The sequence below is a fragment of the Anser anser genome, assembly GCF_964211835.1.
Source record: "Anser anser genome assembly, chromosome: 3".
NCBI lineage: Eukaryota > Metazoa > Chordata > Aves > Anseriformes > Anatidae > Anser > Anser anser.
This window is the reverse complement of record NC_139722.1, coordinates 101,422,409-101,440,236: the sequence shown is the minus strand read 5'-3', so window position 1 is coordinate 101,440,236 and position 17,828 is coordinate 101,422,409. Positions and strand designations below refer to the sequence as shown.

General features: G+C 40.6%; 1 long non-coding RNA gene across 1 annotated transcript; it reads left to right on the top strand.

Moving 5' to 3' along the window:
- The first annotated feature begins 441 nt into the window (after positions 1-441).
- Positions 442-14,878, top strand: LOC310896191. Its single transcript, XR_014581272.1, has 3 exons — positions 442-1,976; positions 2,369-2,446; positions 7,329-14,878. It is a non-coding gene; the product is annotated as an uncharacterized lncRNA (long non-coding RNA).
- Positions 14,879-17,828: the final 2,950 nt, after the last annotated feature.

Below are 17,828 nucleotides of genomic sequence, written 5' to 3'. Positions count from 1 at the left end.
AACGGCTGAGAGAGCCCAAAAGGTGAAAAGAGAGCTGGAGAGGACACCCGTAGGTCTGCTTTGCTCCTCAGCTACGGAGGTGAAGTGGTGCACGGGGCTGGCCACACAAACTGTGCCTTGCTGACAAAGAAGGTGCTGGAAGACTGCAGGTCGGAGGGGTCAGGGCATGTTCAGCTGTCATCAGCTGAAAGAGACCATGGCTGTCTGCTCCCCGTCCCAGCCCTCCAGGATTTGAGCATAATTAACAAAATAAAAATTTTATAAATCAATCAAATCATGAACCAGAGCCTCAGCAAGAAAAAAATATACATATCAAAGCCCACACAATTTATATTATTATTTTAAGTACTATCCAAATATTAAGTGGATGGATAGGAAAAACAGAGGCACCAGCTGCAATCAGGTTAATCACTGCACCTATCTGCTCACAGACACGTGGGGCAGGGTAGCAATATCTGCTGGCTTACACAGGAGTAGTTCTTTCCAGGGAAAAGAAGCAAAAGATCAGAAACAAATAGTTAGCAAGGCACTGAGATGGTAGATAGATACCTGTTTGAAAACTGCAGGGAAGAAAGTCCGTGTTTTTCCGCTCCAAAGATGAATGGGTAAAGCAGCACACTAATGAAACACAACGCTGATATTAAGCCAGGATTCACCACAGAACACAGCTGAAAGGACACAGAAGCAGGCTTTAACAGGCTGTAATTACAGACAGAAACATGACTCTCTCGATTTCCACATCTGCTGAGAAAAAAATGCTGTATCCTTCACACTGTTTTGGTTTAGTGCTGTGGTATTTTTTTTTAATCTATTTTTTAATTTCTGCGCTCTGTTCCCCACACCTCCACGTGGCAGGAGGCTGCGTGACCTGCTCCATCGCTCCCAGTTGCTGCCTTCATCCCAGCCCCACCAGCAGAGCAGGGAGCCCAGCAAGCCCCAGGGTGGCTCTGCCCCGGAGGAGGCAGCTGCCCTGCTGACGGCGACGCATTCCCCCGGGGCTGCCCAAGCAAAATCCCTGATATTAGCCTCCGTGAACGGGGGAGCAATCCAAGTAGGATAAAAACCATCAGAGCTTTCTCCTGTCTTTAATTTCAAGGCTTAAGGAATTGACAACTGTATTTCGTGCAGTGATGCTGGAGTACCCTATACCTGAGCCATAAATAAGGCTGTGCGTGGCATTCAGTCATCGGAAGAGAAGAAAGAAAATGGAGAACTAAGATCTTATATTGACCTAAACCTCAGACTTAGATAAACTTGTGAGGAATATCACTTTGTGGTGACTTTATCTTTGTTAAACTTGTGCGTGGGGAAGAAGCAATCTCACAGCTCGCAGAGGCTGTGTGACCGGCAGGAGCGCTCCGGCTGCTTTGCAGAAAAGCAGCCCTCCTGTAGGAAAACAAAACTGTGCCTCACCGGTGAAATGGATTTTCTACATCAAGATAACAACTGTAAGAGTGCATTTTGTTTGAGAAAAGTATTTGCAATTATAACTGCAAAAAGAGGACAGAAGAACTATAAAGCAGATCCCAGTTCTGCGCATGTCCCAAGCTCCTTCAGAAGAGGAGATGCCCCGCTCCAGCTAAAGGGGCTGGTTTCTGTGCAGGAGTGGAGGGCAGGACTTCGTGTCTTGCCCTCACACGATGCTGAAGCCACTAGCTCTAGTAAAGGAGTAAGTTTACTAGCAGTGCAATATTATTGATGCTCTCAACACTCTGTACTTGGCTTTTAACTAAGGTCATTTGAAAACGGTCTTCAACACCCATCTCATTTACTTTTTTATGCCTGCCAATTTAGCGTTGTATTCACAGTGATTAATTAGTTTGTGGTGAAGGTTTATTAGGTAATCTTTCTGTCAATCAAAAATCACTGAGGTTTCAGAGCAGAGCAAAGAACACCCAGAGATTTTATAAAGATAAGGAACTGATATTGTTGCTGTTGTGTACAAAAGTTGGAGCTAAGCCTTGACACGTGACCAGGTATAAAAGACTTTAAAGCATGTTTATTTTTATTCATATTCAACCACAAAAGCAGCCTGATTCCCTCAGACCTCATCTATATTTTTAACAAGAACATAGAAATCCCCTCATCTTCGAAGTCTACAGCCTGCATTTGACATCTGATGAATTTGTAGGGCTATTTTAACAGACCAAGCACTAGGCTGTGGCTGCAGACTTTACCAAAAAGCACCCCTGTAGATATCTGCCTGCCTTCTTTATGCATGTTTTTCCTGACCTTTTATATGGCTCCCAGCACTGTGTGGGAATTTGCTGCAACCTGTACCACCCTATTTTCTACTTATGAGCTTTCTTATTGGCGGATGTTCAAAAACCAAAACTTTAAGATTACAAGGGTCTTCTTTTCCTTTTAGGTGTGTAACTTAACTAACCTGCATGAAACTTGGTGTTTTCCAGAAGATCTTGAACTTACTGTGAAAAATATTGCAAAGGTAAATGGCTTTTTTGACCAGAAAAGGTATTACATTGAAGAGGCTGGGGAGAGCATTTGAAGATATTAGCTGATTAAATTACACACTATGGAAATGTATGTCACATTATGATTTTTGCAGTATTAGGTTAAAATGTGAAAGGATATAGATTAATAGTAAGAATTTGACTAGCTGACCACTTTTCAGAGTCATTACTGTTCTAAATTACACCTATGTCAGTCTATAAATGTAAAAAAGTGTATACCACTAGGAAAAAGTAGTAAGTTGACTGGACTCCTTCCTCTATCTCCTCCTTGAGAAAGCTGTGGGTTATTCCTATTACTTAGAGGTAATGAACAGGCAGCAGCAAAATCAGATGGCGAATTCAGGTGAAACTACAGATGTACATTTTTCATTTTTTCCTAAGCTAAATTCAGGAGTTCATTTTGTGGGCTTTGGTATTACAGATCTGAAGCTGGAACAGAAGAAGATAAAGGGCACATGGGGCTGCAAATTGGATAACTATGACATAAGGACGGATAATATAAAACTATAATCTGTTGAATATATAATCAGAGTATTCAAAAGCAGCTTTTCCAAATTAAAAAAAAAAAAAAGAAAGAAAAAGAAATAGGCAAGAGTACGACTGGGATAAAATAATTACAGCACATGTTCTACAGCTTTGACAAATGCCACCTCCCCACACCCACTCCTATACACAAACCCAGTATAGATTGACTCCAGCTGATTACCATGAACACAGACGGACAGGTTTCAGCTGAGCGTTCCCTCACAGACTAAGCTTTGCCATGTGGATGAAATAATTCTGGAGTGCATTATTTTAGCGTTACAAATCTTGTGGGTATATGAAAATATGTTTGAAATGAGTCTGGAGGCGAGAACAATGTAATTTCTATGTGTATTTATTCATCACCATTTTTGCTTTTATTATTTCTGTTTTAGTCAGACTGTATTTTATTGAATTGGATTTTGAAAAAGCCTTTATGGCTTGATAAAAAATGGTAAGGCTCCATTCAGAGGTTTCCTTTCATGCTTAAGATGTGAAATTAGAGTAACCACCAATTTGCACACAGAATTCCAGCATATCGAATGGGAAACAAAGAGAGAGACAAAAATTGAATCTGCTGCCTTAGTGATCTCATTGCAGAAGACCACCAAAAGAAAAAAAAAAAAAAGGCAAATTAGCTGTTTTCTTAAGATTCCTTCAGAAAGCTGTATCAACAGCATTTTGTCTATGGGTATGCAGGCAACACGGGTACGCCTCGCATGCCTGTGGTAGATGGATGATACTGATGGCAATCTAACTGGAACATCCTGCCTGAATATGAACAACAGATTTGTCAGTGTGTGACAGGCTGACAGCCCAGCTCCCAGCTGCTTGTCCACTGTTGTTAAATCAGTACCTTGTCTAAGTGTTCAGCAAAGAGGCAATCTGCTTCCTCCATTCGTACAGGCAGGTTGCCAGTTAAAAAACAAGTATTGGCTTTAGGCTGCGGTGCCATAATGCATTGAAAAGATGCAATCTAAACCTTTGTATGCTCCTTAGGCAACAAACAGCAGGACTTGGGAGTACAAGCTCAGGCTTGAGCCTATCCTTTTCAAAACAACACAGATAAATCCAAACAGGGAATCAGGAAAGAAATACATGAGATTTTGAAAGCCGTGGATGACTTAATAGAACTCATTTCAGAGGGAAAATCTGGTTTATTTTGGTGCCCGGGAAGCAAGCTCATGCTACTGTACTCAAGCGTGTGTCAGAATTTCCTTTATAACCCTATCTTTAAGCAGTTTGTGATTCATCAACAGTAACAACTAGCTCTAGGCTGAAATTTCGCATGCAAAGACAAAACCCAGGAGCATTTCAGGGAAAAAAAAATGAGAAAAACAGAAAAAAAAAACCAAAACACTAATTTATACAGAAGCACTAAGTTAGAGGACACAAAGAAACAGCTTAGTGGTTTCAGGACCATTTTTTCCCCTCGTCTCCACCTGGTTTCTTTTCTTTGACTTGGTTGCTATCAGATGATCATATGAAAGAGCTTTAAAACCTGTGGACAACAATGAAATGAGCTAAGGAAATCACAAATCCTAGCATTACAACCAACATTTTCAGCTCCTGGGCAGGGTGTGCATGTTGGGCTTCCTCTGAGGTGATGCTCAGCTACCCGAGAACTACAAAGGATTTACAGCACCCCTGGTAACATCTCTTTTGAAGCAGTTACGGTCTGTCAGGTCATTCACAAGGTATATTTAAGAGTCCCTAAACATAGAGCTACACAACAGACCTCTACGGGCTCAAAGGGAGCCAGTACAGTCTATTGGACCAATAATCCTCCATCTCATCTGCCCCGTCACATAGGTGAGACTTCCCTGGCGTGCCACCAGGCACCCTTGTCCCAGGTCAACGTGTAGTCCTGGAGGTGCTCTGGAGCCTCACATTTTGCTCCTGTGCATGGCTGGAAACCTCACCCAGCCTTTCCAGCCACTGGTCCTTCCTCAGGCAGAGACTGAGGCAGCACAGGGAGCTGGCTGCATCTTCCCACCACCGCTCAGCTGCTGCACACCTTGGGCCAATAAATAATGCTCAAACGAGTCACAAGTATGCAGCCACATAAACATGTGAGGGTCTTTACCTGCTTGTATCTTCTTAAACTTCATTTCCCCCTTCAGGTCCTAGGTCAGGTAAGGATTCTTGCATAAATTGAGTATACACTTCATCTGAAGTCACTGAGATTTAAACAAGTGCTTGTTACCCTCTTTCTCAATGAGAGCTCATCTCCGTTTAAACATTTCTCTAAATCAAGAATAAAAAGAATTATGTCTGTGTACATGTTTAAATATGTTCTTAGAAATTACCCATTCCAAAGTAATCACACAGACTTCTGAAATACCTTATTTACCAATTTCATCTCGTTTGAAAAGCACAATATGGCCTTTAGGAAATAAGGCAAGCTGGAGGATGAAGAGACGCGGGGAGAAAAAAAAAGAAAGAAACCAAAAAGGCACTGCAATAGAAAGTTTGCTCGCAGAATATTTTGCAACCTGTTTGGCATACATGGAATAAATAATGACACAAAATAAAAGACATAGTTGGCAGGTTTAAATCTGAGTTCTCTTCTTAGTAAGAAAACCATGTCTAATGAAAGCTGAAGAAAACTTCAGGTCCCATCACACCACCAAGTATATATATATATAAGTATATATATATAGCTAATAAAACAGCTACCTGTTATAAATAAAAGGAGAAAAAAAATAGCTAAAAATCTATTATCATTGCCTTCTCCAATTCCATTGTAATCACCAAATGTCCCATAATTTGGGTTATGATGTTTCCCTTTTCTCTAGCAGACTCATAAGATCTAGCAGAGAGGTGTGCAGGCTGCGAGGCTTAAAGCAAAAGCACAATCAATTTGTGGCTTCCAAGTGTAGGGCAGCTGTAGTCTCTCCTACTGTTTGCCACAATCTATAAGGGAAAGAGGACAAACAATCGTGTGAGCAATCCCTGCTCCGCAGCTCATGTCACTTTTTAATTGTAAAATTAAACTGTAAAATTCAAACATAATTCTGTGACAATTAGCCTCATAATAATATATTCAGAAATACAACATTGCATACTGTGCCAGAAACTGTTTTATGCTTCAGTGTTTCACTACAGCTGTACTTTTTAAAGAAGCCAACTATTCTAAACATTAATGTACTCAGTTGCTACCCATGGCTTTTTCCCATTCGTGGAAAATAAAGTTGTATTACAAACAAGAATCACCAAAGCAATGCTAAAAAGCTCAGCCTCTTCATAGACTTCATGTTATGAAATTCATGAAATAATATACGTGTTTGTTTTACCAGCCTTCTTGATAATTATCTTTAATTAAATCTGCAATTTAATTATCTTTTTGCTCATTTTGTCCACCTTTGTAACCTGGCTAGTGGCAATGAACACCTAAATTGCACCTTAATTTACAGCCACTTTCATGTTTGTTTCTCAAGGATGGCGAGATGAAGTGCCTTCAGCAGCCCCACTTGCACAAGCATTCTTAAAGCAGCTGAGTAAAACTGGTAATTAATATGGAGGCATTATCTTACTTCTCTACTGGGATGCTAATGAAACAGTTACTGAGACGCTACTTACTTGGCCAAAAAAAAACAATGGCAAGATATTTGTGAGTGAAGATGTACCTGACACAGCGCTTACTCAAGTCAGGGAAAATTTCTTTGGAATTGAATGGGCTTTGGATTTTAAGGTAGCACAGTAAAATATACAAAAACAAACAAACAAAACAACAACAACAAAACACCATTACATTAGTTTATATACTTTTTTATTTAATTTTATTTTTTATTGCTAATCACAAACTAAAGTATTAACAGCTTAAAAGCCAGGGGAAGGGAGAGGAAGTGAGTGCGTGGGATCCACACCTCCACTAAACCTGTGGCTCTGACCCTCGCATTTTCTTTCTTTCCACCACACACACAATCACGAATACTAATGTGCACCCAGAGACAACATCCTCCCCTTCCCTCTTCTTGAAATTCAGAGGGAAGAGGGCTTTGTATGTGATAACTATTTTTGCCTTCATATTCCCCATTTCAAGATGATTTTCAGTCAGCACGATATTATGAATCCTATTTAACTATGCTTAAGATCTCTCATTTAGAGTTAAGTGGAAGAAGAAAAGACAAAATTGTCTTTGCAGATGTTAAGAAGAAATTCATTGCAAGCAATCATCATTTAATATCCAGTGCAGACTTTTTGAACAAGTGCTTTCTCTAAATAATAAATCAAATGAGTTGGCACTAACAATAATACCTTAGAATATGAATGAGGAAAACAAGAATATTAAAACAATAAAAACATTAACATACAAAAATCTGCTCTTTACAGGAGGGAATGGCAGAGGACAGTGTGAAAAATAGCTACTGCTTTTATTCAGTTTTGTTGTGATCTGTCACCAACAGTGATGCCCGCTGCTATGGGAAGAGAAGCAGGTCCTTCCAGCCGCCACATACCACCTCCCTTTCATCTGAGCCTTCAGAATCTGTTCTGTGATGATTAAATGATGTTGCTGAACCACGTGCCAGACCAGGATGTTTTCCCCATCCTTCCTCCATCAGTGAGTGCTTGCTCATGGCGCTGGATGGCCTGATGCCCCCACCAGAAGCACCCGCTTCACTGGGGAGTCTCTCACCATGAGCTCTGCTGGCGCCTCCCGCGATGATGTCCCCCAGGGTGCACAGCAGGGGAGACAGAAATCCACAGCCTGTCCCAGCCCCCAGATGAATATGGAGCCCCAGGAGTGTTGTGTGCTGCTTGTCACCAATGCATGCCGATGAGACCACCTACCAACTACTGGGACACCTGAGGGTTTATTTTATCTTTGCCTGCTGGTGCTGAAGAATCTCAGACTTCCTATGAGCCAGGTTGTCACGTTAACCAAAAGGTGCCACGTGAGAAACAAAAGTAGGATGCAGGTTAAGCAAGCTAATCCAGGTTATGGATGTAAAGTCCACACCTGGGGAGAAAAAACATCTGTCTCCTCTCTACTCAAAGACATAGGCGGTACTTGTCAGGTGGCTGCATCTTGGTACAAGATACACAGGACTTTGAAATTAGGCAGCACTTTGATCTAAGTGTATTGTAATAAGACTGCTATTTCTTTGGTCTGTTTTGTACTTTAGATGCATATTTTCTACGTTACATTCTGGATTAAAAACAATTTATGGAAATGGCTTTACCTTGAGTCTGCCATATTCACTAGCTGCAAAAATAAAATACCAGAGGAAATAATGAGTGAGTTTTCAGATTGAAGTCACAGATTCCAAACAAAATGAGCAGCAACTCTTAGATTAGCATTTTAATTGGTTGAGCTGGATCAATGTGTCCGATTACTTTATACCACCATGCTCCCATATGCCTTGACTTTCACAAAGATAGCTGTTACAGTTTTTCTTAAGCATCTGGATGCAGGCAAATGTAAAGAAAAGTAGTCAAAGGAGAACGGTAACTGGGACTGACCTAAATCCTTTGACTGGTCTTGTGTTTGGGCTGGATTAATGTTACATCTTGAAGCTGTCACAGAAAACAAGACACAAAGGGATGTGCAAACAACTAGAGCATAGGAATAATGTCTGAGAGAACTGAGTCACAGAGGGTAAATGACTTTACTAAGGTCCTGGTGCATGTCTGGTGTCACCTGTAACTAAATCTCCAAAATTTATACTTAAACGCAATGCTACCTGTGCAAAAATGCAGTGATCTTGAGAATATGGGCCAAGACCCTCATATGCTCTGAACTTCACTACTCCTTGCGTGTTACAGAGTGAGAAACTATTCTGCAGGTAAGTGCCATCTACCCATAGATATCAACAGCTCCTAGTATCCCTGATCTGATCCAAACATGCTGCCGCAGGAAGAGGGCTGGGAAGCACAGCAGCAGCCCCGTCCTGCAGCAGAGGTTGAGGAGCAGCCTTGTGCTGCTTGCTGACTGCCTCCACCCTGTTCTGCTGGGGCTGGCAACAGCAGCGAAGCTACTGCCTATTCTGTTACTAGCATGGACATGGCATAGTTTTAATTCCTGTTGTTGAGCTCTATTTAAGTGACCTTATAGAAGTTCCTAGTGTAAGAGTATATTTTGTTAACCAACAAGTGATTTTAAGGACCCTTGAGATAACTGCATTTCATCCTAATTATATAAGGAAGTATGAAGTACATCCACAACCTTGCTATGATTTCTGCTTTATTGGAACTTGCAACAGCTTCATCCTTGCCTTCTTGGGGTATTGCCTGCACAGTATCACCTGTGGTATATCTACCAGAAGAAATCATGGCTATTGAGGCAACTGCAACATCCTACATATGTGCAGCATCAGAGACTAAGAGAAGATGTTTCAGCAGCACAATCCTACAGGCAGATGTTGCAGACCCTACAATCAAACATGAGGCTGTATTTGGAAGCAACTGTACCAGGTGGCAACATATAATGGAAGGCTTAGTGCCACGAAAAAAATCAGGATGATAATAATAATTAAAGGAGGATTTCTTCATAATTTCTCTCATGGCAAAACTATGGCCTTTCTAAAGGTGATGACCAAGTATTATTCATATTTCAACAGCCACTTGGGATGCTTGTTTAAAGTCAGGCTAGAGCAGCATGTAGCTACATCTAACACTCTGCTCTGTGTAAAGCAGCAGGAAATCTTCAGTCTGAATGGGAGGGGAAAAGACATGGCAGTGATTCACTGAAGCTGAAATCTTCTCTTTGTTATGCACTAGTTTTCTTCTGAGTGTGTATGTATCATCATACTGAGAAACTGAAAAACTCTTCTAAATGTTATTCAAGTTAAAATTCTGCTTTTTCAGCACACACACATGCACACTCAGAAAATATACCATGTCTATTTTTGGAACATCCCCCAAATCATTTCAAGACAACAACTGGGACAACTGTTTTGTTGCTGAGTCACATAGTGAAGTCTGTTAAGGACGGACAGTGCATCACAATCCTCAAAAGGGATTTACAAGGTAAATTAACAAAAAATAGAACATACTTAATACTCTGAGACAAAACTGAGCATTCAGAACTGTAGCAAATGCACTTACTGTATCTGAATGTCTTCAGCTGGCTGCATAAATTTATCTTACAGATAATCTCGCAAGATATACTTTGTGTAGCCATTCTGCATATTTGCCCCTACTTTACCCTGAAGCATATGAAACACTTTTTTTTTTTTTTTTAAATGTTAGTCAATGCTAAGGTGATAATAAAACTCAGTTAAGAGCAGAGAACTATGGAAATGACAATGACATGGAAAGGGCATTTTTTCCCACTCTTTTCCAATACACCTGCTGTAGAAACACAAAAGAATATAATTCAGATCACATTATTTGCTTTCCTCTGAAACCTCGAACAATGTCTCCTCCACCCGTAGCCCTGCCTGGAGTGCACTGGCCACCCCTGTCCGGGGATCCCTAACCAACTGACAGCCCATCTTGAGAAGTCCTAAGCAGGAGAGCTTCTGTCATTGCCTCCCAGAGATCACCATTTTTTATATAACCCATCTCCCTGCTACCAGGATGCCTGACCCACTATAAAGCTGCGTTTTGAAATCTTTCATTGATCTTGCCAATAACTGTATATAGATTCAGAACTTGCCAAAGGAGGAGGAGAAATATTAAATTATTAAAAATACAGTGTAGGGTTAAGGAAGAGAATGATACCAGTCATTTATGTAATATTTACCTGCAATAACATCAGGTTTATGTAGCCATAAACTGAACTGTAATAACTGACTCAAACCTGCAAATCTTTAAAAGATTACATGGGGGACAAATTCAGGCAGATACAATTTAATCATTTGAGGCCAGATCTAACCAAAGGCTGGTTGCTCAGATTGCTGGTACCTACTCATGTTTATAATGCATTTGAATAAAAACAGCTGAAAAAAGTCAGGCTAGACTTTGCTGCTCGTAAATATTTAGTAAGAACCTCATTGTATTCCTTTCTGAGAGAATTTTAATTAGCCATCTTCATTAGCTCTCTGTTCCAAAATACAACATCTAACATGAAGTCTGACCAAGCACAGCATGGCACCATGCTTGGACATATGCAAAGCTTTCGCCACTAAAGCTTTCAACTCGTTCTTCCCTTGGAAGCACACGCTCTAGGTGGCCATCTCTGCCACCAAGCCTTCTTACTGCAGCTGAGGCAGCCTTCGCCATATCACACAGGGCTGTGGGCATCTGACTTCCCTCCAGGGACAGAGATGTTGGCTCATGGAGAGAGAGTGGAGGGGACTTGATGAAGACTGCATGGGTCTACCTTCCCTGCTTTTCTTGATTCAATAACAAACTCTCCTTAAAGATCTTATAAAGATAATTTGGAAACCAAGGATTATGAAGCAGATGGTTTTACAAACAAAGCAGTTTTTTTTTTTTTTTCCCCCACATCTCTGTAAAAAATCAGGAATCACTTGTACGCGTTTCTACTAATACATGCATGTATTGTCACACAGCTCCTTTCCTCATGCCTTCCCATTGAAGAAAATGGAGCTTCCCGTATTTTAGAGAATGATTCTGGCACGAAAACTGTTGTCAGAATTGCAGCTACCTAGGGTGGTGTCAAAATTTGCTTCTTAAATGCAACATTTACCCTAAAACTTTCTTGAAAGCTGTTAAGAAGGTACAAGAGTTGCAATTCATAATCTATAAGCAATACTATCTTTTGTTGTTGTTGCTATACTAGATTTCCTATTCTTCTATTTGTCATGAATGTATACCTTGCATAGGCTATATTTGCGAGATATCTTTTTCAGCAATATCGATGGGTTGATGTCTTTTTATAAATGAGTGTTTTAGAAAAGACCTAGCTGAATAGTCCTAAATGATTATATTTAAAACATAAAAACTATTGAACTATATTTACTTCATATATTTTTATGGAAAACCTACTTATTTAAATACACTGCACACACCGAATTTCCTGGTTATGAAAAAAGTGAAGAAAAATACTATTTGCTTTTAGGTAATCGGATTCTGCGGGATCTAATCCTATATCCTATTTATGGCTGTGCTAGCTATTCAAAATTAAAATGAACCTTTCATCCGTGTGTATCATAAATGGGCATTTATCAGGATTATATGATTTTGCAATCCATCTGAATATGTAACCAGAATTTGTTTTCTTTCCGTTTCACTATGTAATTACCATGCAACAATAACAAAAGTGACATGTTTGAAGAACAGATAAAATGCTGTAAATTGGCCAGTAATGGTGATATTTCCTCATCTTCTGAAAAACCCATTTATTCTCTCTCTCAACAAATCAAGGCATTGTCAGCCCATACTCATCTTGTGGCCAGAGGGGCCCTACCAATTTCTAGATGTAAGTGAATACTGGAATGCAGATGAGGGCTACTAACTAAGGCTTTCAACCCAGGCAGCTGGTCTTAGCTTGCCTCAATTTCTAAATCATCCATAATGGGGCCAAGACCTCCGAAGCACTAAAAAGAGCGAGCTGACATGCTGGACAAACTGTTAATTTTTTCCTGAAGAAGCTGCTATATTGCACATCTGTCACTGCTGTGCAGACAATTACTCACCGAGTGGAAAAAAAATCTGCTGCTTGTTTCTAGCATAGTTGTTAACGGGTGTAATGGAGAAACACAAGAGCGTGAGATCCACTACAGGACAGCTTCTCCATGCTTCTCCTTAGTTTGTGAAGTTGTATTTAAAAATAAAAATATCTATGCTCTGCGGTCCACAGTGTCTCTCAACTGCTACAATTAAAACCATACATTAAGTCAGCTGATACTGAGTCTATAGCTATATTAGTGATGTAAGTTGCAAACATTTTTGTACCTTACTTAAAATCTGCCTCTCTGAAGTACTGCATTGTTTGTAACTGACATGGGTAAGGTTTTCAGAGAGCATCATTGCAAAAAAACAACCAAAATCAACCAAGCAAACCAAACCAAACAACCTGCCCCCCAACAAAACAAAATAGAAAAACAACCCCAAACCAACCAACCAACCAAAAAAAAAAAAAGGAAAGACAGGAGTAAGCACAATGGATGTGTTATATTTCATATAATTTCTTACACACCTATTAAAGATAACATTAAGAAATGCTTAATTGCAGAATGTCCATAAATTTTAGCCTGTGAGCTGCTCAGACTATCACTAGTAATTACTCTGACCTGAGTGGGGAAAAAGAATGCCAAGGATACAGAGCTGGGGCGGTCGGGCAACATTCAGACTGGGAGAGCACAAGGAGCAGGATGTGGAACTCATCAATGAATATGCAAACTATGCAGGTAGGGTCTTGTAACAATATTCATCAACAATGGTAAAGGAATCCATAAAAATCACAATGTCCAACCACAATTGGTCCACACTGGTCATTACATGTTTAAGATAAATTTGCATGAAATACTGACTAAGGCTCTAGGGAATGGGATTCAATATTTTCATTATTAAATCAGCTTAGAGAGCGAGGATAACATCAGCAAGTTCTCTACCAACCCTTTCTGAAGGCAGGAAAACCTTGGCATGGCAGCCTTCTGCTGGCCTAGAGGCTTTCTTCCCCTCCTTTAGCAGGTAACACTACTCACGTGCCGACCAAAGCACACCTTGTTCCAGGCCCAATTCTGCCAACCCCAAACTTTCAGAAGTCTTCAATCAGATCTCCTCTCTGGAATTATTAATTCCAATTTAAAATAATTAAATGAAGAAAAAATACTACCTTCATGGTTCTTTTTCCTACCTCCTGGCACCAGAACATAATGGACACGCATGGGTCACGTTTTCCAGATAAAACTTCGCAAGATAATATACAAACAGAAGTAGTGGCTTTCAGCAAAACATACACAGTTATGGGAGACTCACAGAAGAACATATAGGACATGATCACAAGGACTCGTTTAAGTTGGAAACAAACAAAAAATTCAAATCTATTTTTAAGAAGATGGGTTAATTCCAGTTTGCAGATCACCACTCCAGCAGTGGGAAAGAAGCAGCCGTCAGTCCTGGAGGAAAGGCCTAAGGTGGAGGAGAACAGGCAGTGGGAAGTGGGGCCACAACAAACACTTCACCTTCTGCAGGAAAATTAAAGAATCATCAAATGACACTCTTTTGCAGTAGACCGGGTGGTGTCTGTGAATTGGAGGATGATTTATCCTGTCTGACAACTCAGACAGAAGACAACTCTAATGTACAGATAAAACCAAAAGTAGCGATAGTAGATCATACCGTTGGCAGCTAATGGCACTGCCTTGCTGGAGAGAAATCTGTGTCTACTTAAAATGTCAGGTGTACAAAGTGATGTGCCTGTGTTTAGTAGCAGGCCAGAAGCAGGACTCTGTGATTCACTTGTCAATTTATTATATATTACCATAAACCTGTTAAATAAAATAGTATTTATTACCTGTTGACTCAAAAAAAAAAAAAAAAAAAAAAAGGTAATACCCAACACTTCAACACTTTCAGGATAAACATTGATATAAAATAACTTTTTTATGATGTTAAATTGACACCTGAGACAACAATAAAGATTATGAAGTTCGGTTAAAAATCAAAACACACTACAAGCATATTTCATTTACCAAAGTTAACAGTGATGAGAAAGTGGCAGCTTGCATCATTTCAGAACAGATTTTAGTATTTACTGGGACTGGTTGTGGCAGAGTGAAAAACCCTGAAGACCGGGCACTTCTCTCACCCATGCCTTCAGTGAGCCTTGCCTGGTCAGTAGGTCATAACCATGACATCAGACAAGTCACCTACAAGGACAATGATAATACTTGCTCTGAAAACTTATAGAAGAATCATAGAATCATAGACTATACTGAGTTGGAAGGGACCCACAAGGATCACTGAGTCCAACTCCTGGGTCCCCAAAGGACCACCCAAAAACCAGACCATATACCTGAGAGCACTGTCCAAACGCATCTTGAACTCCAGCATCGGGTCCTGTCGCTGTCCCCAGAGAGCAGAGCTCAGCGCCTGCCCCTCCGCTCCCCTCGTGAGGGAGCTGCAGGCCGCCATGAGGCCTCCCCTCAGCCTGCTCTGCTCTGGGCTGAACAAACCGAGGGGCCTCAGCCGCTCCTCCTATGTCTTGCCCTCTTGACTCTTCACCACCTTCATAGCCCTCCTTTGGACACTCTCTAATAGTTTTATGTCCTTCTTATACTGTGGTGCCCAAAACTGCATACAGTACTTGAGGTGAGGCCTGCACCATTGCAGAGTAGAACGGGACATTCCCTTCCCTCAACCAGCTTCTCATTTAGGTGTCTTGGATTTCCTTGAAATTTTGAGCACTTTAATGTTGTACTTTCCAAAAAATGACTATTGCAGCTTCAATTAAACATTTGAACTTGTGTTTTGAGTGCTATTTTGCACTGGCTAACATTATAAAGCCAAATTAGACAAATTATGATGAATGTTCATAAAAATTAAGTATTTTGAACCATTTCCTGCCAAAATGTATATATTCTGTACTATGAATGAAACAGAAAGCTGGTTCTTTACTCTAGGCAAATGCCCATATCTTTACACAGATCCTAACTTACAACCTTATAGTTCTGAATTATATAAAAATGTTATTTCTATTAAAACTTAGCCAATTTTGCTCCTCCCACCCCCCTTTTTTTTCTCCTTCTTCTTTTTTGTTATTATTTTTTAATTTTCTTGACTCTTGTTCCTTCTGCAGCCTGTGGGTGTGGAAGCACTTGCTGAGTACCTGACTACGTACAAAACAGATCTGAAACACACTCTTTGTCTGAAATTTCAGATGTCTTGCTGCCGTGATCTAGGGTGCTTTGGTACTGTAGGAAATGATCTAGTTTTCCTTGTGATTGTAAGTAATCTGTTGGTTGTCTTCAACAGAATAATTGTTTTCTATCCTTAAATCTGCATTGTGCACGACATTTGTACCCATAATGCCAGGTAGATGTTACATTTCAACTCAAGTGCTGCAATTGCTGAGCTGCTAATGATCTCAAATCCAAAAGATTTCTACATCAGAAGACTATGAAATATTATGATTATGGATCTTTTAAAATAAAGATCCTATTGTTTCTGTGTCTTATATAGTGATGTTAAAAATAAAATCTGACATTTACTCATGGTCATAGCCTCCTTAACTAGTATTTAAGGAGCTAGGGTTTCATTTGTGATCCTGCCTTATTAATAATATATATATATATAGGTATATTAAGATAAGAAGCCAATCTGGCCTCGATCTTAGGGCAAGTCGCTTTGGTCCTCTAAACTGTTGGTGCTTCTTTATGAAACTACCATCATCGTTTATGAAGTACTTTGAGATCCCTGGTTGAAGAAAAGGTTATAGCAGTTTGGAGTCCTGATTTCTTCTATTAAGAGGTCTTGATTTTAGGAAATTGTTTCCAGTGTATCATTTTTTTTTTATGCTGATTTTCATCTCCATTATAAATAGCTCAGTAAACCCCACAGATAAATATATTTTCAGATATTTATTAATCACGGGTTGTTGGCTTTATATTATTTAGTATTACATTATATTGTCAGAGGTAAAGTTGATTGAGTTTAATCACATTCTTTCTGAATGTGGCAATGAAGAGATATGAGTAGACATTTGTAATATCACGGCCTAGAAGAAAATCATAGCAGGGACTTGTGATCTCACAGCCCAGTACAGTGTAACTGTGGGGCCTTGTGTCCTCCTGTCCTGGTATGGTGTCACAGCATGTCTTTGTAACACCATGGCCCACAACATAGTTGTAACAGGGCCTTGTGAACTCACATCCCAGCACAGCTTCACAGAATGGAGTTGTACCCTCATGGCCCAGCACACGGTCACAGCAGGGCCTTGTGACGTCCCAGCCTGGCACAGTATCACAGCAGGGCCTTGTGGTTTCATTGCCTGGCACAGTGTCCCAGCACAGTGTCCCAGCACAGCACCGTAACCTCATTGACCAGAACAGTCACAGCACGGCTTTGTCACCTCACATCCTGCCACAATGTCACAGCAGGGCTTTGTGACCTCACAGCCCGACGTAATGTCACAGTGCAGCACTGTAACCTCATGGCCCAGCATGGCCAGTCATAGTAGGGCCTTGTGAACCCACAGCCCAGCACAGAGTCATAGTAGGGCCTTGTGAACCCACAGCCCAGCACAAAGTCATAGTAGGGCCTTGTGAACGTGCTGCCTGGAGCAGCGTCACAGCACGTCGTTGTAACCCCATGGCCCAGCACGGTCTCACAGTAGGGCCTTGTGACCTCATAGCCGAGAAGAGACTCACAGTAACATCCAAGGTGACTATATCTGGAAAAAAAAAAAAAAAGAAGAAAAAAAAAAAAGCTTGATTTTTGAGGGATTGTTACATTACTTTCACTACACACTCAGACTGCCTTTGCTTATGGATGGTTTAAAATACATCAATTTACCATGTATATGGCTTAAAAATACATTTTGCTTCAATACAGTGACAGTGTTCATTTGCTGTTAGCAGTCTTGAACAGGTTGAGAGCTTATGAGTAAAAGTTAAAGATCAGATCAATCAAGGACACCTTGTGGCCGGGACCTATTGCAGGCCACCTGATCAAGGGGCGCCTGTTGATCAGGCCTTCTGGCTTCAGCTACAAGAAGCACCACACCTACATGCTCTCATCCTGATGGAGAACTTCAACCACACAGATGTCTGCTGGAAAGGCCACCTAGCAGGCTGTGGGCAATCCAGGAGAGTCCTGGAGTGCATTGAGGATAACTTCCTGGTCCAGGTATCAGCCAAAACAACCAGAGGAGAAGTTTTACTGGACCTGGTGCTCACCAGTACAGACGAACTTGTTAAAAAGGTTAAGACTGGAGGCAGTCTGGGCTGCTGTGACCATGCCCTGGTTGAGTTTGTGATC